This window comes from Camelus dromedarius, chromosome 10, assembly GCF_036321535.1.
Source record: "Camelus dromedarius isolate mCamDro1 chromosome 10, mCamDro1.pat, whole genome shotgun sequence".
In the NCBI taxonomy this organism is placed as follows: domain Eukaryota; kingdom Metazoa; phylum Chordata; class Mammalia; order Artiodactyla; family Camelidae; genus Camelus; species Camelus dromedarius.
This window is the reverse complement of record NC_087445.1, coordinates 26698998-26723293: the sequence shown is the minus strand read 5'-3', so window position 1 is coordinate 26723293 and position 24296 is coordinate 26698998.

Genomic DNA, 24296 nt, shown 5'->3' with positions numbered 1-24296 from the left:
GAAATCTGCTGCTCATTTTTCAAAAGATATTAGCCATGTACATCAGATAACATCTGGGCTCTGACATTTGCTGCGATTGAAAGTTAGTTCTAAGTGTAAATTTAAGTATTGACTTGGATCTTTGAATACCACTATTCTTTCAGTATTGGCTATATCATATCACCTTTTGACATTAAACATTTTCTACATGTTGGCAGAAACATCAATGAGGAAACTATAGCGGAAGAAGTACAATGAATAATGGGCAAATGCTCATATGCTAATCTTAGCAGAGGATTTATGATTTTAGTATTCTTCCCCAAAGCAGTGGCTCTCTAGCCCTTAGAGGGTGTAATTTCCCCTGAAAATAAGAAATTTATAGAAAAGCACTCTCCAATAAAAATATAATGTGAGTCACATTTTAACATTAAATATTCTAGCATCCACATTAAAAAAATTAAAAACGAAACAGGTGAAATTAACCACTATGTATGAAAACAGATAAAAACCAAATTTCTTCTGTATAGCACAGAGAACTATATTCAATATCTTGCAATAACCTTTAATGAAAAAGAATATGAAAACAAATATATGTGTGTGTGTGTATATATATGTATACACATGACTGGGACATTATGCTGTACACCAGAAATTAACACGTTGTAACTAACTATACTTCAATAAAAATAGATAACTGAAGAAACTATACAAAAGAGGCATTATAATACACTAATAAAATTGTGATTAAAAATTTCAACCTCTCCACTAGTTAAAAATAAAAATTAGAAATTAAAAAAATTAATAATTTAATGTATACAGTTAACCCTCAGTATCTGTGGAGGATTAGTCACAAGAGCCTCCCAGAGATGTTTAATTGCCTTATATAAAAATGCCACAATATGATGAATACAGTTTGCCCTCCAGGTTTCACATCTAAAGGTCCAACCAACAAGGGTTGAAATTTCAATCTGTGGTTGGTTGTGTCCATGAATGAGAAACCAGTAAATACAGAGGACCAACTGCATAAAACAGTATACTTATATAGGTATAGTGATATATAAAATATACATAAATAAAACAGTATCTTAAAATGTAATCTATCAAAAGTACTTTATGAAGTATTTTAATGTTTTCCAACTGATTCTTAAAAATCTAACATGTATTTTATAATTAGAGCATATCTCAATTCATACAGTAAATTTTCATTGGATATATTTAATCTGTATTCAGATTAAATAAAACTTACAGTTGTAAAAGTATCCTTACAATATATATATCCATATATATATATATTACACACACATAAATTGTTTCAGTTTTATACTCAGTTTTTCACAATAACTTAATTGAACACCAAAATAATAATAATAATAATAATTTCTTTTAACATTTCCATCCACATTGGCAAAAGAGGTTAACTTGTTTTTTGGAAAAACTGACTTAACTTTAAAGTAAATCATATGACTTTCAAGACTGTATCAATCTAAATTAAGAAAATTTACTAACTCTTGTTTTAATTACCATAGAATTCAAAGGATCATTACATACACTGAACAGCAACTCTAAATTTATCAGTATCAACCGAATTCTTCAAATTTGTCTTATATATTTTCTAGTCAATTTATATCATGCTATCAATTATGTTTTAATTTTATGCATGTTGATTCAAGTAGGAAAATACGTAAAATCAGTATTATTGTTTTATATTATGGAAATTTTCCATCAACATGTTATTTTACCTGCCTAACTAAGTCATGAATAAACTTACCTTTTCCTAGAGATTCTAATTTATCTCATTTATATGCAGTGTGATATTAATGAGGAAATACAAATCACAAGGTGATTTTTTTCTTTGATTAATATTACAGCAAGCACTCCTTTTCTTTAAAGAAAATCTAGAATTGAAATTAAAGTACAGTAAAGCTTTGAAAACTTCTTCCATGATTCAGTGATTATAAGGAATCATTAAAGATCATTAAATTGTTTCCTATTTCTTTCAGCAGTTCCATGAACTGACAAAGTTTCATAGCATCTGCATACATATAATAAATGATCAATAATTGTATCCATAACACTTTTCATAGAATCTTGCTTCAGGAAACTGTTCTGAACTAATTTCAACAAGTAGCCTACAATGGAAAAAAGCAAAACGGGAATTATCAGTCTCTTGTTTTAAAATTCCAATACATATAAATCTTTCAGCTAATGTAACTGAAACAGCATCTATCATGATAAAAGCTGATTTTTCATATCTAGCTGAATTCTCCATTGATGGATATAAAAATTAAAAAAGCATCTATGCCACAGAAATTTCTATCTTCACTATTTAACTACCATTCTGCATTCCTGGGTCTCAAATCCCAGGAATACGTCATCCCCAGTCACAGTGTATGATTCTTTAAATGTGCTGGTGGTTTTGGTTGGCTAGCATTTTGTTGAAAACTTTGCATTTATATTCATCAGGGATATTAGCCAATAATTGTCTTTTCCTGTAGTCTCCATCTGATGCTGCTGTCAAGGTAATGCTAGCCTTATAAAATGACTCTGGAAATATTCCCTCCATTTCAATTTTCTGGAAAGTGTGGAAAGATTGGTATTAATTCTTTAAATGCTTGTTAGAATTCACCAGTGAGACTATAGTGTTCCTAAGGTTTTCTTTGTTATGAAATTTGTGATTAAGATGCAATCTCATTACTTGTCTTTGGTATTTTAAGATTTTCTATTTTTTCACAATCCAGTCTTGGTAGGTTATATGTTTGTAGAAATGTATCCATTTCTTTTCGGTTGTCCAATTTGTTGGTTGTAGCTGTTCTTAGTACTATCTTATGATACTTTGTATTTCTGTGGTATGAGATGTAATGTCTGCTCTTTTAGTTATAATTTTATTTATTTGAGTTTCCCTCTTTTCCTAATCAACATAGTACTAGAAGACCTACCCAGAGCAATTAAGAAAGAAAAATACATAAAACGTGACCAAATCAGAAGAGAAAAGATAAATCTAGTTAATATCTTAACTATTATGGTGATCATTTTGCAATACATTCAAATATTAAATTATTATGTTGTACCCCAGAAGCTAATGTAATGTTATATTCTAGTAATACTTCAATTAAAAGATAGGGAAAAAAAAGTAAAAAGTAAGCTTGTTTCTGTTTGCAGAAGACATCATTTTAGATATGAAAAACCCTAAGGATTCCACCAAAAACAAGTGTTAGAACTATTGAACAATTTTAGTTTCAGGACACAAAACAAATGCCCAAAAAGCATGCAAAAATAAACTGCAATTCTATACACTAAAAACAATAAAAAAGTAACAAATTAAAAAAAAACCATAATTTGCAATACTACCAAAATGAATAAAATACCTAGGTATAAATTTTACTAAGCAGGTGAGAGATCTGTACACTGAAAATTATAAGCCATGAGGAAAGAAACTGAAGAAGACTTAAATAAATGGGAAGATATACATGTTCATGAGTCAAGACAATATAGTTAAAATACCCATTATACTCAAAATCCTGTATATATTCAATGCCATCTCTATCAAAACTCCAATGACATTTGTCACAGAAGTAGAAAAAACTATTCTAAAATTTAATGGAGCCACAAAAGAACCTGCCTAAATAGCCAAAGCAATGTTGAGAAAGAGGAACAAAGCTGGAAGAATCACATTTACTGATTTCAAGGTGTAATTCAAAGCTATGGTAATCTAAATAGCACAGTACTGGTATGAAAACAGACACAAACCAATGGAATAGAACCTAGAGCTCAGGAATAACTTCAACCATATATGGGAAACTGATAGCTAATAAGAAATTTGAAAATACTAATATTTGATAATATTAACAGATATTAGTATCATCCACTACTTCAATAATACAAATATAATTAAGACTGGCACTTACTATTAACATATTTACATATATTAAGATATATTTTCTCAAAACACATGGAAAGAAATTTTCCTTAAGTAAAAATTTATAACTTTTTAACTTCAGAGATGGCAGCTTTATTATTTTTTTCAATATTTTTAAACTTTTAATTTGTTCTTAAAATTTGTTATACTTCAAAATTCTCAGTAACGGATTTAATATATGAAGACACTGGGTGCCCACTTGCCACATACAATGTAGCCCATATCATATAATATGTAGATCTTGCTACATAATAATGATCTATAAATGAGCTTTTATCTCTCTCTCTTTTTTTAAATCTGCCTTTCTGGGATAATGTGGGGAAGAGAGAAGTCAGTCCAACTTACAGTTTGCTAGTAACATCATAACGTGATAGCAAGGTTAAAACCAGTGTTCAGCTTTGCTCAAAATTTGATCTTGACCCAGGTTTAGCATAGAAAAAAAATACCTTTTTTTTTCCCCAAAAAATAACTCTATCCTTCAGACAGGCAGTGTATTTAGAACACAATTTTAAGAATGTTAATACCTTGGTGATAATAGACTTTTTCTGATTTTTTACATGGAATATCTAGAGAAGAATTTAATGAAATAATGACTCTGGGAAAGTTTAACTGAAAAGGATTTCAGTCATAGATATTTAACAAATAAATTTAAAGAAATAAAATACAAAAATATAGATTGAGAAGTAGTTACCATACACAAAGTGAAAAAATAATGTTTTTGGTTAACTGTGAGTTTGTCAATATAAACAAAAAAGTTTCTGCATATCAGTGTTGAATTCCAAGTGTTTACTAATTCAATCATTTAGAACTAGGTAACAATTTTCATTTATTTCCTTTCATTTTTTAAAACTGAGGTATAATGTATGTACAAGAAACTGTACATGTTAAATTATATGAGTTTTGACATATGTATATACCCATGAAGCCTTCACCACAATCAAGGTAATAAACATATCCATTACCTCCAAAAGTTTCCTCCTGAATCTAAACAGACCCACACCAAGACATATCAAAATTAAAATTGCAAAACTTAAGGATAAAGAGAGAATTCTAAAGGCAGCAAGAGAAATTCACTGACTGAAATGGAGTTCGAAAGCTGGTTTGTTAGGCAAATATATCAAGGATTTGCTACAATGAGTATACCAACATAAATAAATAAAATATTCATTCTGACGTGGACCAGTGTGAATCAAAACGGACCAAAAATTAACTCACTGGAGTAATTTATTAAGTAGACATTTTGTTAAGTGACACTGGGCTCAGTACTTCATTCAGCACTAGGAATGCTGACACAAATAAAAGACACAGTTCCTCTATGCAAAAAGTTAACAATGGGAACTGGTTCTCATCTTTTCTTCAGTGGGTAGTGATGCTCACATGATGCCCATGACGGTGAGCATAGCCAAACTGACAATAATCCACCATAACTGGAGTAGAGACACAGTAAGAACTAACTTGCATTTCCTCAAAATGAATATACTGAAGCCCTAATCCTCAATATGACCATAGTGGAAGATAAGGTTTTTAAGGAGACAATTAAGATTAAATGAGATCATCAGGGTCAGGCCGTAATCTGATAGGACTGGTGTTCTTTTAAGAAGAGGAAGAGACACCAGAGATCTCTAGCTCTTTTTACTTGTGAATAGACCATGTCAAAAGACCATATGAGGACACAGTGAGAAGGCAACCATCTGGAAGCCAAGTAGAGAGGCCTCACCTTGAAACTAACCTGAATGAACCAACTCTGATGGCACCTTAATCTTGGACTTCTGACTTCTAGAAATGTGAGAAAACACACTTCTGTTGCTGAAGCCATGCATTCTATGGTATCGTGCTGTAGCAGCCCTAATAGACTAATGTAGGTTGTTTGCACCACAGCATCTCAGCCATTTATAATTTCCATGACTATGAATATTAAGTCATCAAAGGTTGCTCACTACTCGACACATGATCAGTTATAGATCATAAACAATTTCCTATATACCAGCTATAACCTCACCCCTCTCTCATGCTCAGAAAAACAAGTCTGAAAGGTGAGGACAATATTACTGAAAAATGATATTCAATCTGCTATTTTTATTGTAAAAATTGTTTTATAATGAAATATGTTCATTATTTGTAGCAGAAAGATCAAACAGATCACATCAGTGATGTCTTTTAATGGTTGAGAATAAATAACCTGGTAGATAGAGAGTCAGATAACAAAAGTAAAGAATACAGAGACAAATATGGCAACAGATGTGATAAGACTGTCCAAACTCGTATAATTAAAAAAAAACTGGTGCCAAGAAAAGAATCACTTTAATTATGAGGCATATTAGTTTTGTTATGTGATTTTAGGCAGAAAGCATCTCTTTAGTTAATGATACATTGCTGATTATATAATGTGAATTTAGTTGTCCTCAACAAGTTTGTTGTTGGTTTTTTTTTTTTCTATCTCTAGTTAAAATCTCTCTAAGAATAAAAAAAGAGAGAATGTGAACTACTTCTGAATCAATAAAAGTAATTGATATTTTGGTATCAAGAAGAATTTTGGTATTAAGATTGGAGTGTCAAATCTTGGTAATCAAGTAAATAGTAACAAATAAAAAAATCATACTTAGATGGTCTAATTCCATCTTAGTTGATATGTAACATTTCAAGTATGCTGCCAAACTAAGTTGTGGAATAATTTTATTATCTCTTTCCTTATCTTGGTCCTTCCACAGGAAATAATATTTAATGACATACTATCCCTTAACAGGTCCTACTACTCTCTACACAGGACAACTATAATTTGAGTATTCACCGGGTTTTCAATTGTATTTGTTACAGCTGCAAAAATAACCTGTTGGGTATTTTTATAAGTCATCTTACAAAATTATTTGCCTTCATAAGCAAATTATCAGTATTAGGAGAGCTCATGATATTAGCAGGAGAAGAGAAATTGTAACACTGCACACAGTATTGTTGCACTAGAAACTAAATGGTAAATTAAACAATTTTTATTATGATTAATAGAAAACTTATTACATTCAATATTTCTGCAGAAAGAATTAAAATGCAAGCACTGATGCTTAATAAGATGAGGGAACCTAACACAATAGGCAACTACTATAAAAACATTCAAAATATTTTATCATATTTTTCATAATTGCCTTTTTAAAAATATAGATTTCTCCTCATGATTCATGTACTGTCTTTTGTCTCTAAAATCTTCCAAATGTCTTTATAGAGAGCTTCAAAGAAAGTAACAAAATTCAACTAAAACAACTTAAAATTGTTAATTGTGACTGATCATAAGCATTCCTTTCTCGAATGTCAAGATTATGTTACATTACAGAAGGTTGTCATATGCTCTTGAATCAATTTAATATTTTATTTAAAGGAATATGAGCCCTGTGTCCCTGCGTGAGTCAAGCATTGTGCACTGCAGGTACAAATTAAAGTAAGATGTAGTGGCTACCGTCAATGAGCTTAGCATGTAAGAAAACAACCTTGTAAAAATAATTAATACCATATACTAAGTTAATGAAATGTTTCCTAAAAAACACAGAAAGAGTGCTTCTTTTAGCTCAGGGTTCAAGTTCTTCTGGAGGGAGTAATGTTTGAATTGAGCCAAGATGACTGACTTAAATAAAAAAAAAAAGGTGGAATATAAACCCAAAGACAGTGCCGCATTCTTATACAGCTTTAAGCCACAATTCCAGTTGAATTTAGGAGTAAACTGAAAGCTAACATTTAGTATCTGGATTTATGTTGGTATTTTGTGAATAACAAAGTAGCACGGACACTCATTAAGATAGGAGCTTATTTTTAACAATAGGGTATAGTAAGAAAAAAAGAAATAATTATTATATTACTAGTATTATCAGTCATTCGTATCTTAATATATTTTGCGTTTGTTTTTGTTTAAACGTACACCAAGAGTGAGCAGTATGGTAAGAAAGTAATACTAAAGGAGAATAAACCTGGAACAAATTTCAAGTGAGTTAAGAAGTTGCCAAAAGAATGCCTTAAGGGAATTTTGTAAACAATGCAGGTACTTGGGGCCAACATTCCAATTTAGCCTTATTCAAATCTGGAGTCTTGAAGAAACAGAAGCCAATCTTTGCATTGCAGGGAAGCTCAATGGCCCTCTGGTAACTCAGAAATATTACTGCAAAACCCTGTTTTATTTAGAAAGATTAGCAAAGAAGGCATGAATAGTAGGGTCAAAAAGTAACTCACTGCCTCTTACCACAAGTAATAAATGGGGATCTGGCTTATGGTGCACAAATACAAGTTCTGGCAAGTAGTTGCTCATTTTCCATGCAACTTGTAAAAGTAAGTAAAATATATCTTTTGCCTTGTCCTCTCTTCGCTGTAATTATTTTGTATTTTTGTTGTACTCTTTCACGATAACATTAGTAAAAACAAACTTCAGATTTAGACAATCTCATTTTCCTGACCTGCAACCTTGCCAAAAGTATTTCACATGCCTGTTGGCAGAATTCAACACTGAAAACAATTCTTGGCATAGGGCATCACTCAAAATGATAATTTCCCTATCGGTCCTATCAGGGACCTTCTACCAGCTTGGGAGACTGGAAGCCTAATGTTATTTTTTACCTCTCCACTTATGTTCATATAAAACTCATTTATACTACAGTGTGAGTAAATTGTACCTTTAATTGTTACAATGTAAATGGAAGATTTCGCTTTAGCAGGACTCCTGTCTTGCCAAGCAAAATATGGAGCAGCTGAGTGGGAAATTCTAAAATGAATATAGTGGTAAAGGAGAGTGAGGAGATAGGAAGCACAGCAAGTGCCTTGGCCTCTTTTTAACATATCTTAATTGTGCTTCTCAAATGGAGGGTTTGACTGTCCTGATCCAAAAATGTGTCATATTTATACTGTATAAAGAATGCAGTCTTTGAAGCCAGGCAGCTGGATTCTGAGAAAATCAAATGCAGATTAAATAAAAGCAAAACAAAACTAAACCACTTCATGGCTTTACAAACAGTAAATGGAAATATTATAGAAGGAGCCATAGTATCAATTGTGTCTGACTTCAGTAAACCTACAAACAAGGTTATGTTCTTAACCTTCCTGTTATCATATCTGGAGTTTTTGTTAAAGGAAATTAGGATGCTATTCTTAACTATGCACAGCTGCCTGTACACCGAGGTCTGGGCTCATTTGGCATTATGATCTCTGTTTCTCCTTATTTAGCTTACTGCCAAATGGCTCATCAGTGCCTCATTCTGCACTACATACCTGCCTTACTGCTGAGTTCATTTTCTCTCACACCTTGGCTTTTCTGGCCTCTCTGACGTCTGTTTCTATGCACTGATTTTACAGGTAATCATTAGTAGATAAAATAGAAAATAATAGCACAGTTATTAGAGGAGAACTACCAAATGCAACCTAGCATATTCACAGCTTTCTTTTATTCCTTTTCCCAAGTAACACACACATGTGTGCCCATGTGCATGTGCAAGTGCACAAACACATCAGAATCATATTTTATCTTCAAAGTTTTGCCATCGGGCTCATATCAAATAAAGTAGGTAAATCCATTATTCCATCTGATTATATCTGGTAGCAATAGTTCTTAAAATTTAGGTGATTTTGCTTTAAGGAGTTCTGGAACAAAGTAATAAAACAAGAACTTTCATAGGAGGTTAGATTTAACTGCTTTTTCATCTTTTTTCTTTGTGGAAGATAACGCTATGTAGGATTATGCACACCCCCTCCTACAAAAAAATTCATAGAATTTCAAAAATGCATTAATTTTCATGATATTTCTACACTAGGAAGACAATAGGGTATAGGCACAAACCAATGCTATTTCATTAAATAATCGTGGTTAAAGTCGTTAAGCCATCAAAATAATTGTCTTAGCTGTGAATTTTACCCTCAGACTAGAAGTGACCCTAGGCAAAATAATGAAGTCTGTCTTCAGAGATGCCTTCTGCACTCCAGGGCTTCTCTCTCTCAGCTCTGGTATCTGATCCCCCAAAGCAATCCCCTGGCAAAGGGTCTCAGCTTGGACTGATGATTCTCAGTTACCTATTTCTTGACATTTCCCCAGCTCTTCTCTAGATCAAAAGTTATCTACCCAGCATCCTGTCATCTGTCTGCTTTCCCAAGGTAAAAGAAAAAAAAAAAATAAAACAACTATCTATGTTAAAAAAAAATTAGTGTTGCCCTCACCTTCATAATACTATACATTCATTCTAATACAGGGCTTATAAAAATAAAAGGATAATGGCAGATATTTGAAAAAACATTTTAGGGGATCATTTACTCATCCACTATCCATCAACCACATTACACGGGAAGTTTTCTATCAGCGTGAGTTGAAGGAGAAAGAAAAGGGATCCGGGATGCAGAATCCTGGTAGAAGATGAAAACACATGGATCTTAAAATCAGTTTTATTAGAAACCTCCAGTTGGGGAAAGTATACATAATCTCAGGGAACTTATTTAACCTTCTTAAGATTCACAAAATGAGAAAAATTAAGGTATCCATGTATAGGGTGGTTCCGAGGAGTAAGTGAAACACTGCATTAGAAGTTGTTTAATACATACAACAATATAATTATCATTATAATTGCAATAATTTAAAAATAAGAAAATGGGGCAACAATGGATATTTCTAGAGTGCATACTGTACGCCAGGCATTCTACCGGGCAATTTGTAATTGTAGTATTGCTTTATCTCAAATATCAACCTGTTGCTGATGATTAGGTTCTTGTCCAGTTGCAGAAAGAATTCAGAGATGAGACAGGAAGGTTCAGAAAGTAAAGCAGAGATTTATAAGGGATAGACAGTACACTCTCAAGGGGAGAGGGGGCAGGCTCAGTGAGCGGCTGCCCTGAGTTTCTCTGTCTAGTGGGTTATACATGGTGTAGAAATGAATAGGCAGAATATTCACTGGGGAGGGAAGGGTTTGGGGTCATATTCCCTGATTTCTATCCCAGCAACACCTTCCCGTAGGGAGGTGTGATCTTTGTCCTTATTTAGTCTGGATGGGAAGTGTCATGGTGTGGGGTGCACGATTGGTACTTCTAATCTACAAGGTTAATTTTACTGAAATGATGATATAATGAGCCAAAGGCTATATCTGGACATTAGAGATTCTTGCCTTTTCCCACCTTTCTTTTGTTGGCCTCCAAGACATTTGTTACCCCCAAATGTGTGATTTCTTATCAGCCCAGAGATTCCTGGTTTTCCTTCTCTGCCCAGGGACCTCTGTTGTTTACATGACTTATAGTTTCCTGCATTTGGCTCCATGCCCCTCTCCATTTTTGCCCAATTCCTGCCATTTGGCCTGCGTCCCAGTTTCTCTACTCATATCCAGCTATGTGCCTGCTCCAACAAACCTTTTTTTTTTTTTTTTTTACCTATTATGTTATATCTGATCTATTACTGTTAATTTAAGACACTTCTTAATTGAATAAAACCTACACAAAGACTCAATGAAACAGTTAAATACTTCTCAGGTGAAATAATTCAATGCATTCATTCTTAGCATTTTAAAAAAATCCTTGAAACTATGTTAGACTACGGCAGGGGAAAACAAGAAGGGTAAATACCTAGAGAAAAAGGCATGGAGGGAGCCAAATTTCTGACATGGGAAGAGGAAGAACGGTCACCTATGGTGAGGTTCATGTACTGTAGAGAGAATCAGCACTATGTGAATTTTGAGTGTGTACCTCCTACTGATGCACCATCTATGAATAATCCACCATTCAACTGTCTTTTACCTTTGGAAGTCCAAAAACAGTCAGGTTTCACACGCTTCATATGGGGATAAGGCTAAAGAATAAACTTCAATTGCTAATCAAGATAAAATTAAACATATCAGGTGCAAAGATTCCACTAGCTGGGGAACTGATATACACCCATCATTCATGTAAATATTACCTTATTTTATTTCCAGATCAATATTGTTAGGTTAACAGATATTACTAATAGAGTAGGTTAGATATTATTAATATTAGTAGATACCATTAACCTAACTGCATAAGTGAATAACTGAGGCTTACTTTTTTCCATTTTAAGTATCTTGCTCAATGTCACATATGTAGTATAGGTGGATTATAGATATGTGTCTAAATGATTCCTTGATGTACACAGGATAAATCTTGCAGTACTGTTATTGTTTTTCCCCAGAGAGATAACAGTGACAGAGACCTTGAACATAAGAGAGGGAGGAACAAAAGGAAAGATTTTGAAAGTCAGTAGGATAATGTTATGAATTCATATTTTAAAACACATCCCAGAAACACAAAAACAAATACTTACTTATATGTGGAATTTAAAATAGTCAAATTCATAAAGAGAGTAAAATGGTAGTTTCCAGGGGCCAGGGGATGGAGGGCTTGGGGAGATGTTGGTTAGAAGGTACAAAGTTTCGGCTATTCAAGATGAGTAAGTTCTGAAGATCTAATGTACAGCATGGTGACTATAGTTAACAATATTGTATGGTATACTTGAAATTTGCTAAGAGGGTAGATTTTAGGCATTCCACCACAATAAAAAGAAGTGAAATATGACCTATCTGAAGTAATCATTTTATAGCGTATACATACATCAAAACATCAAGTTGTACACCTTAAATACATACAAGTTTATTTTGTCAAATATACCTCAATAAAGCTGAAAAAACACACCCCATGTTTCAAATAAGTGGATATTTAAAAACAATATTTAGTATTTCTAAAGGTATAAAAAGATAACGGCAACAAGAATGAGAGAGGAGACTACAGCAGAAGAAAACCAGAAATAAAAAGGCAAGAGCTAGAAAGCAGACATGAAAAAACATAATCCTGAGACAACTACTTACAGAATCCCTAATCAGTAATTGATGACATCAAGTATGTCCTGAGTGATACATGGGTAAAAATGACAATGGAGTCAGAAAGATTTTGGTATACCATTTTAAGAAGAAATGTACTCCCTAATAATTTCTACTCCCACTTTATATAAACAGATGATTCTCTATCTTAGTTTCAGTTTGGGATGCCATAAAAAAGTGCCATACTTGGTGACTTATAAACAATAGAATTTTATTTCTCACAGTCCTGGAGGCTGAGAAGTCCAAGATAAAGGCACCAGGAAATTCAGTGTCTGGGAGAGCCCACTGCCTGGTTCATAAGTGTCCGTATCTTTGCTGTGTCCTCACATGGTGACCTCATATGACATGCTATGATATCACAAGAAAGGGGCAGGGGGCTCTCTGGGGCCTCTTTTATAAGAGCACTAATCCCATTCATTAGGCTCCAACCTCACAACCATATCAGCTGTCAAAGGACCCACTTCCTAAAACCATCACACTGGGGATTAGATACAACGTACAAACATAAGGGGATACAAACCTTCAGTCTATAGCACTCTTTCTCTTTATTCCTGGTATAACAGACTAGGAACTATAAAATGGAGGTATTTTAATCAATGAAATAAGGTCCAATTAAAAGTGAAACATTAAATAAAAATTTACATTAGACACTGAGTGCTGCCCAGGCATATTTTCCTCCAAATCACAAATTGCTGAAAATCAAGTAGGAGGCTGAAGGACTCTTCCCTGGAGAATATGACTAGTTCAAGAGAAAAGACATGATATACTGATATCAGAGTTCTTCTAAAAAATATACCTATAGCTTACTAGGTATATGCACAAAGCTTCCAACATGCACTATACTTCCAATTAGCTTTTCAGGTTTATTTGTAAATATGAACAAACAGCCAAAAATCAAATGAAGAAATCTCTAATAGGAGAGACACAGACATTAAGAAAATGTAATTTGAAAGAAACACAGACTTTGTCTGGAGACAATAGAGAGAAATGGAAGATGCAATATGCAAAGACAGGTAAACAGTTTTGTAAACTGTTAAACATGCCTTTATCACAGGACTCAGTCATCACACTTCTGGGTATGTACATAAAAGAAATGGAAGCATACAGTTTTATATATAACTGAGACATGAACTTTCATATCAACAAATTATGATATATCCAAAAAAACAGAATACTTACACAGCAATAAAAAGGGAAAAAAGCTATTATGGAAAGCAACAATATGAATGAATCTCAAAATAATTATGCTTAAAGAAGATGGCAAATATAACACATACTGCATAATACCATTTACATGACATTCTTGAAAAGGCAAGTTAATATACAGTTACAGAAAGTAAATCAGTAGTATAAAGCCTGGGGATCAGGATGGGAATAGCAAAAAAGAATGTGAGGTAGAGATTTTTTAAAAGGAGCACAAGAACACTTTATTTTGATTATGACGATGGTTTAAAGAATGTGACAAAATCTGTCAAGTTATATACTTAGTATGTGCAGTATATACTTTATGCTAATCATACTTCAATAAGTCTTTTAACAAGAAAGTGTATGAGTTTTGATGTGATAAACTTCTAAATACAAAAGTTTTTAGGGGGAAAAGCCAAATAAAAGGAAAAGGTGCACTTCGGCCATAAGTTTATGTTATAGACTAAACTATGGTCCCTCAAAATCCATATGTCAAGGCTTTAACCCCCAGTGTGACTGCATTAGTAGACAGGGCTTTAAAGAAGCTCAATGAGCTACAAGAAAACAGAGAAATCATTCAACGTCACAAAACAATGCACATTAAAAAAATGAGAAATTTAACAGAGAAATCATAGAAAGAGCCAACAGAAATAATGAAGCGGAAGAATAAGATGAAAAAAATCATTCAATAGTATCAACAGCAGACTGGATCAAGCAGAAGAGGGAGTATATGAATTAGATGACACATCCTTTGATATTATGCAGTCAGAGGAGAACAAAATTAAACAGTCGGCATGAGGGAAAAAAAAGAGTGAAAAAAGTCTACATGAATTATGGGATAGCAATAAAATGAACAATATATACATTACTGGAGTTCCAGAAGAAGAAGAAAAGGTCAGGCAATTTATTTCACAAATAATGGTTGAGAACTTCTTAAAACTTGAGAGGAGAGTTGAATATCTAAGTTCATGAAACTCATAAATATCCTCCAAAATTTCAACCTAAAACAATCTTCTCCCAGACAAATAATAAAGCTGTTTAAAATAAATAAAAATTTTAAGGCAGCAAAAGAAAACAAAATTCCACTCAAAAAAGAGAACCCCCATTAGGCCATCAGTGGATTTCTCAGCAGAAACCTTCCAGGCTAGGAGAAAGCAGAATGATATATTCAAAATGCTAAAAGTAAGTAAGTGCCAACCAAGATACTTTATCCAGCAGAGTTATTCATCAAAAATGAAGAAGAGATAAAGACTTTCCTGAACAAACAAAAGAAGGAGTTCATCGCCACAAGACCCACCTAATAAGACATGCCGAAAAGATTTATTCAAACTGAAATAAAGTGAAGCTAAATAGTAACATGAAAACCTAATAATAAAAAATACATCTGTAATGTTAAGTACATAGTCAAATAAAATACTCAAATACCGCAATATGATGGTGTGTTAACCACTTACCTCTACTATGAGGGTTAAAGGACAAAAGTAATAAAAAAAAGTATATGTACAATAAACTGTCAGTCAATATACAATATAAAAATAGGTAAATTGTACATTAAGATATAAAATAAAGGTGAAAGCAAAAGGGTACTGTTGGTGTGTAGTCAAATTTTAGTTATCAGTGTAAAATAAACTTTTACAAGATGTTTTATATAAGCCTAGTGGTAACCACAAAGCAAAAACTTACACTAGCTAAACAAAAGATAAAAATAAGGGAATCAAGGTACATCAGTACAGAAAATTATCAATTCACAAAGACAGCAAGAGAAGAATAGAGAACAGGAAGCTGCAAATAGCCAGAAAACAATTAATAAGATGGCATTAGTAAGTCCTTAACAACCCTAATTGCTCTCGACAAGTGGATCAAATTCTCTGATCAAAAGGCACAGAGTAACAACTCAAAAACAGTCTCAACTATACGGTACCTATAAGACTTACTTCAGTAACAAAACAAAACGTATGGGATGCAGCAACTGCAGTTCTAAGAGGAAGTTTATAGCACTAAAGCCTACTTAAGAAAAAACAGAGATCTCAAATAAAAATCTAAATTTTTAACTAGGATAAGAAGACAAGCTAAGCCTGATGTTAGCAGGAGGAAGGAAATAACAAAGATCACAGCAGAAATAAATAAAATAGATAGTAGGAAAAAAAAATATCAATGAAGCTAAATATCTGTTTTGTTTTAAATGATGAACAAAATTGGCAAACCTTTAGTGAGACCAAGAATAAAGAGAGAAGATCCAAATAAGTAAAATCAGAAATAAAAGGCTTTATATCTGATACAATAAAAATACAAAGGGTTATAAGATGCTGTAATGATTAACTGTATGCCAACAAATTGGATCACCTTGAAGAAATGAAAAAAAAAAAAATCCTAGAAACATACAACCTACCAAGACCTAATCATGAAGAAATACAAAATCTGAACAAAGCAATAACAAATAAGGGCATTGAATCATAAATCAAAAAACTCTCAACAACAAAAAAGCCCAGGACCAGATGGTTTCATAGGCAAATTCTACAAACATTTAAAGAAATAACACTAGTATGTCAATAACTCTTTGAAACAACTGAAGAGGAGTAGGTACTTCCAAACTCATTTACAAGAGCAGCAAACCCTGATAAAAAAGCCAGATAAGGTCACAGAAAGAGAATTATAGACCAATATCCCTGATGAATATGATGAATATGAATGTACAAATATCCTCAACAAAATACTAACAAACCAAATTCAACAGCACATTAAAAGGATCATACACCCATGATCAAGTGGGATTTATCTCAGATACAAGGATATTTCAAAATATGCATATTAATACCTGTAATATACCACATTAATAGAATAAAGGAAAAAGTCATATGATCATCTCAGTAGAAGAAAAATCATTTGACAATATTCAACATACTTTCATAATAAAAACTTCCAGCAAATTGCTTATAGAAGGAGCATACCTCAACATAATAAAGGTCATATATGTCAAGTCATATGCTCAACAGTGAAAGCTTTAAATCTTTTCTCTAAAATCAGAAATAAGATCACTATCTTAATGATATATCTATGCCCATGTTCATCGCAGCTTTAATCACAATGAAGCAACCTAAATGTCCATTGGTGGATAAATAGATTTAAAAATGTGATATTTATACACACACACACACACACACACACACACACATAAATGCACACTTAGAATTGATGTCATGTAGTATTATTCAGCCACAAAAGCAATGAAAATCTTGCCATATGTGATAACATGGCTAGGTGAAGACAGTTTTTAAGTGAAATAAATAAGACAGAGAATAATAAATACTGTATTAATTCAATGATACATGAAATCTAAAAGAGCCAAACTCATAAAAGAGTAGAAGGATGGTTGCCAGGGGCAGGGGGTGAAGAATGGTGGAGATGTTGGTCAAAGTATGCAAACTTTCAGTTATAAAATGAATAAGTTCTAGGGCTCTAACATATGGCATGGTGACTAATGCTAACAATCCTGTTTACATACTTGAAAGCTGCTAAGAGTGTGGATATTAAGTGTTCTCACCACAAATAAAAAAACAAAGGTAATTACATGTGGTGATGCAAGTGTTAACTAACCTTGTTGTGGTAATTATTTTGCAATATATGTATACATCAAATCATCACACTGTACACCTTAAACCCAGAGAATATTATAGTCAATTATACTTCAACAAAGCTGGAAAAATAAAATAAAATGAAATGAAATAAAATAAAATAAGGGGCTGCCAAGACTTGATCAGTGGGCTGTCGTTTGACAAACTCTGTTTTATCCTATTTAATTCTCTTCCCATAATGTGACAAATGATAATGGTCAACATAGAAAAATGATCAGATTCAGACAATCCTTCAGGCAAAGGAAATTATTACAAAATGATTAAAATTACTTGAGAAAGATCATTGCATTCTTGAAACCTGCACTCAACATAATATGCTTTAGAGTCTTAAGTGCTGCGAAAGCTGGAATTGTATCTTTTGCCTGAAGTTATTACATAGGAATACACTATCTTCTCCAAAAAGGTTTTTCATGATGTCATTGAGAATACAAAATTAGGAATCAAAATTAATTTAAAATTAATGCTTTTTATCATAATTAAGTAAGTCCAACAAAAACTCATAACTTTTCCTTTTAACTTATTTCATCTGAATCTGAAATTTCTACTTTGAATATATGGCTGCATATGTATTATATAAATAGTGAAAGAAAAAAAAAGGTAAAAAGGAAAAGAAATCACCTTGGCTTGAATAACAGTAGCTCACATCAATTCTAAGAAATTGTAACATCAACTTTTCTGGCAAGACTCCATTTGTTTATTTTTCATTAAATTCTTATTCTTGACAGAATAGCTTACCAGCGCTAAAAATAAAAAAAAATAAAAAAATAAAATAAAATACAGAAAAAAAATAACCTTGAGCCATCCTAGGTAGAATCATTCCTGCCAGAAAAATTAAAAACATACTTTGAAATCTTTTTTTTTTTTCCTAGCACTGAAGCTGCTATCTAAAAATAATTTTGAATACAAAGTAGAATGCATGAATTTTCAATTTGGAGTGAGCCTTTTTAATACTGAGCTCACTCTCACATTAATTTGAATTTAATGAAATTTGAACCAAGATGACAAAAATAATGATAAAATATTTAAAGATTAAAACAAAAGAAAAAGTAAACATTAATATAATATTCTTTGGTATTAATAGCTGAATGTGGTACAGAATAAGTTGATTGTGAACATTTTCATATCAACTGTACAACTGTGTAGTTAGATGTTGATAAAAAACAGATAGTGTGGTAAGTTAAAACTGCTAATGTAAAATATGTGATATGGAGTGCTGGAGTTGAAAGATTTCACCTTGGCCGGGTCAAGATGCCAAGGTGACAATGCATGTATTACACTGTGTCAGGAAAAAGTGCCACATTTCCTTTTCCAAAATAAAACATATACACATCCTTTTAATGGTCAACATTCTCCCTCAATACCTTTTATTATGTCAGTTTCAATTCAGACCATTCACATTGTGCTCAAAGCCTATAATCTCTGGAAGGTTTTCTCCTGTACTGCAAAGGAGATGAAGAAAAAAAGATACAGGAGGGAAAAGAGGGATGAGAAAATGAAAGAAAAAAGAGGATAAAAAATACAGATGGAAAGGAAATTCCACCCTATCCCTTTTTTTCCCCTTAGAAACAACAGAACTAGATACAGAAGTTTGTGAAAATACTAGGAAATAACTGCTGATTTGGGTTGGTTATTGTATTTTCAAGATTTTATTACCTACACTCAGATGCTATGCTAAGAAGTATAGTAATGGCATCAATTAAGAGTTTATATAGTTTTTCAAACCTATCAGGAAACTGTTCAGCCATTCCAAGAATAAAACAGGAAACAGTCTTATGTTTGCCTCAGGTATGATTATATCCTTGTAGATAATATTTTATATATAATAAAAGTAATGAGCTGATACGGTCCAGGCAATTATTTTCCATGGGATGAGGATGTCTGAACTTTTCTTGGTTTAAACTCTGAAATCTTTTTGTCCTCACATGGACTAAGAAGAAAAAACATGACACTGTATTGGCACTAGGGAATCTTTTGTTCCATGATGGATGTCTTCCTTCTAGAAAAAGGAGGATGCTATTGGGCCTCATTCATTAAGTTCATGTAATGGTGGCATGAACTATCATCCACAGAGATTTTCAATTGAATGTTATCCCACCAATCACTTTCTCACAGCCTAATGGAGTGTCCCTGACATCAGAGTCTGATAAATTGCCTAGTGCCAATTAAAAAAGACACTTTCCCTGTCAGTCATTTAGCTGCAATATTCTCCTTTACTAGATTAGGTTCCATAAAAATGACAGGAATGATGAAAGTTTATTTGTAAAATTCTTCACTTTAATTTTTGAAGCTACGTAGGCTTCTGGGTTTCTGCACTGTCTCCAAAGTCAGGAAGGGCACTTATTGATATCATTAAAAAATCAGTCTAAGTAGATATTATTGTAACAGAAATACTGAGGTACTCATGCTTTTGGAGTATAAATGAAATAACTGTGAAGAAAAATACACCCATTCATTCATCAAATATGTATGTACTGGTAAATTCCAAACGCCAAGCAGGACTGGTTTCTTGGTAGATTAGGAGGCAGTATAAACTCTGCAGTTGCCCTCTGCCCCATACTTCCCACCTCTCCCAACTCACCTCAAATTGCTGGGTTTTACAAAATGATTATCTTGCCCACAGAAACATTTTCTACTTTAGTAAGCAGATTTCACTCATAATGCAAGGTCTCTGAACATACTTCAGCCTCTGCTTTTTCGATAGGTTTGTTGCCAGGCTACTGAATAACAGATTTTAATATACTATATTTATCCCCACTAAGATCCCCTTTAGGATCTATCAGCATTCAACACAGAAGCAGCAGTATTTTAGCGAACTTTTATCATGGGAATTCTTTTAATGAATACATCCTGTTCTCTTGCATGAGAAGTAGCATATCATACTATGTAAGAGTTTTGTGTCAGACTATTAGAGTTTGAATCTCATCTCCATTATTCACTAGCTGCATGACACTGGGCAAGTGACTTAACTGCTCTATGCTTATGTGCCCTTCCAATAAGATTATTACAAAGTTTAAATATAAATTAAACATAAATATTTAGAAAAGTGACAAGCACATTATTAGCACTCACTTTCTGTTAGCTATTATTACATATTCACATCAAATACAAAATTAATATCTCTCTTGAAACAAAGTGAAACAAAATGCAGTCACGCTTTCATTGAAAAAGTATTTGGCATACCAGGCCACGGACTAGGTATTAGGGATATTAGTTGAGTTAAAAAAAAAAAAGAAAATGTTTTCCAAGAATTATAGACAGCTACAGAGACAGATGTATAAAGGTAATGAAGTAGGACAATCATAAAAATATAAATAGGTGCTAATGTTATAGGATGAACATATCATACTTTCATTGTTTACTCTTTTAATGTTCACTCTCTCTTCAGAACTTTAGATAAAAATAGATATCCCCATAATTTATCTCTTTCTGTTGATCTACTATTGAGGTCAATGGTGCATTTGCATAAGTTAATCTAATTAAAGGAAACACTGGAGGAATCATTTTTTAACTATGTACAAAGGACAAGGTTCAGTCTAGAGTACTGAGATTTCTTCTGTAGCTATTTAACGACAGAATCTCAAATTAAACCTTGTTTAGGACATTTGGTTTCACTTTGGCATTGGAAACTTTCATATTGTTTCTCATGTTCCATTTTTCTCTTCTCCAAAAATATCATTTGTACATAGTTTTAGGACATGTATGCCATTTTTATTCAATACAGTATTGACATTTCTAGCCACAGCAATCAGAAAAGAAAAAGAAATAAAAGAAATTCAAATTAGAAAGGAAAAAGTAAAACTGTCAGTGTTTGCGGATTACATGACACTACATATAGAAAATTTTAAAGACAGTACCAAAAATGTATTAGAATAAATGAATGCAGTAAATTTTCAGGATACAAATAATATACAAAAATCTATTATGATTCTATAAACCAACAAAGAATTACTAGAAAGAGAAACTAAGAAAATAATCCCATTTATAATTGCATCAAAAACAACAAAATATCTAGGAATGAATCTAACCAAGAAGGTAAAAGACTTGTACTCAGAAAATTATAAGACGTTCATGGAAGAAATTGAAGATGACACCAACAAATGAAAAGATATACCATGTTCATAAATTTGAAGAAGTAATATTATTAAAATGATCATACTTTCCAAAGCAATTTTTAGATTCAAAGCAATCTTTATCAAAATACCAATGACATTTATCATACAACTAAAATAATTCTAAAATTCTAAAATTTGTATAAAAAAAAAGTTTCTGAATAGCCAAAACAATCTTGAGAAAGAAGAACTAAACTGAAGGTATCATACTTCCTAATTTCAAACTACACTACAAAACTATGGTAATCAAATCAGTATGAGACTGGCACAAAAACAGATACATAAATCAATGGAACAGAATAGAGAGCCCAGAAATGATCTCTTACATGGTCAATTAATCTATGATAAATGGGGCCAGAATACAAAATGGGGAAAAGACAATCTCTTCAATAAATAGTGTTGGGAAAACTGTACAGCTATATCCAAAAGAATCAAAATTGGACTAATCCATCACATCATATACAAAAATAGATTCAAAATGGATTAAAGACCTTAACGTAAAACTTGAAATCATAAAATCCTTAGAAAAAAACATAGGTAGTATGATCTTTGACATCAATCTTAGCAATATTTTCTTGGATATGTCTCCTCAGGCAAGGGAAACAAAAGCAAAAATAAACAAATGGGACTACATCAAACTAAAAGCTATTGTGTAGGGAAGGAAACTATCAACAAAATGAAAAGGCAGAAGATATTTGCAAATGATCTATCTGATAAGGAGGTAATATCCAAAGTATACACAGAACTCATTCAACTCAACATCAAAAGCAAGCAAACAACCAACCAACCCGACTGAAGGTGAACAAAGGACCTGAACAGACATTTTTCCAAAGAAGACAAACAGATGGCCAACAGACATGAAAAGATGTTCAACATCACTATCAGGGAAATGCAAATCAAAACCACAATGAGATATCACTTCACATCTGTCAGAGTGGCTATTATCAAAAAGAAAAGAAATAACAAGTGTTAGTAAGGATGTAGAGAAATGCGCTGTTGGTGGGTATGCAAACTGGTACAACCACAATGGAAAACAGTATGGAGGTTGCCCAGGAAATTAAAAATAGAACTACCACATGATCCAGCAATGTCACTTTTTGGTATCTTTCTAAAGAAAACAATCTGAACATTAATTTGAAAAGATGTATGGTTCACTATGTTCACTGCAGCATTATTCATAATAGCCAAGATAAAGAAGCAACCTAAGTGTCCAATGACAGATGTATGGATAAAGAAGACATGGTGTATACATATATATTTTTCAATTAATCTATATTTATATATATATACATAATAGATTATTACTCAGTCATAAAAAAGAATTAAATCTTGCTATATGAGATAGCCTGGATGAACCTAGAGGGCATTATGCTAAGGGGAATAAGTCAGACAAGGAAAGACAAATATCACATGATTTCACATATGTGGAATCTTAAAAAAAAAGTGAGCAAACAACAGAACAAAAACAGATTTATAGATACAGAGAACAAACAGGTGATTGTCAGATGGGTAGAGGCTGGGGGTGGTGAGTGAAATTAGTAAGAGAGATCAGGAGGTATAAATGTCCAGTTACAAAATAAATGAGTCACAGAGATGAAAATGTATAGAATAAGGAATATAGTCAATAATATTGTAATAATTTTGTATGGTGACAGTTGGTTACTAGACTCATCATGGTGATCATTTTGGAATGTATAGAAATATGGAATCACTATATTGTGCACCTAGAACTAACATAGTGCTAGAGGTCAATTGAACTTCAATTAAACAAACAAATGGAGTGTGAGGGACCTCTGATATCGGGCCATCAAAAACAATTATAAAATTACCTAAAATATATGAGGCATCTATTTTCAGGCATTAGACAATGACTAGCCCAAGACTGTGATCCTGGAGAGATGGGAATAGTTAAGAAGAGAACCATATTCACTCTGCTTGTTTTGGTTTTAGTTTTAGTTTCTTTTTGTTTGTTTTGGGGGAGTTGCCTTCGAGCATTTTACAGATAGCTGTGCTCCACAAGGCAGAAGAGACTAAGATGACAGTTTGGGGCTGCTGAAGTGGCAATAATTTGTGGTGTAAAGTAATAGGAGGAAAGAAAGAAAGACGACACTACAGAGATCTGCATAAAGATTCACTTGATTATTTTGCCACAAATATACACATGCTTAGAGCCAGATGACATGAAACCTGGAAGAAACCAGTTCCCAGAGGGAGTGAGAACTGGATGCTGACAATAGATTCTGAGGTCACACAGTATTGGGAGAAATAGAACAGTCAGAGTAGTAAAAGTCAACAGACCTTAATGAATACATCATGAATTTGCTTAAAACCTCCCCCTGCCTTCCAAAAACTATACTTTAGGAGTGGGACTACTTGGGACTACTCTAGATCTACCATAACCAAATCTAAAAACAGTCCTTGATAGAACAAAGCTAACCCTTCAATAAAGTACATGCCAGCAATAAATGCTAAATTAATGCTTTTAAAAGGAAGAAAACCACATCAAGGCACTAAGATAGCATTCACAGGATCCAGTAAACAAGAGTTACAAACATGGGAATAAGCAGGAAAAAGTGACTGAGAGCCAAGATAATAAGCAATTAACAGAAACTGAGGCAGAGACATTGAAATTTGAGGATAAGGAATT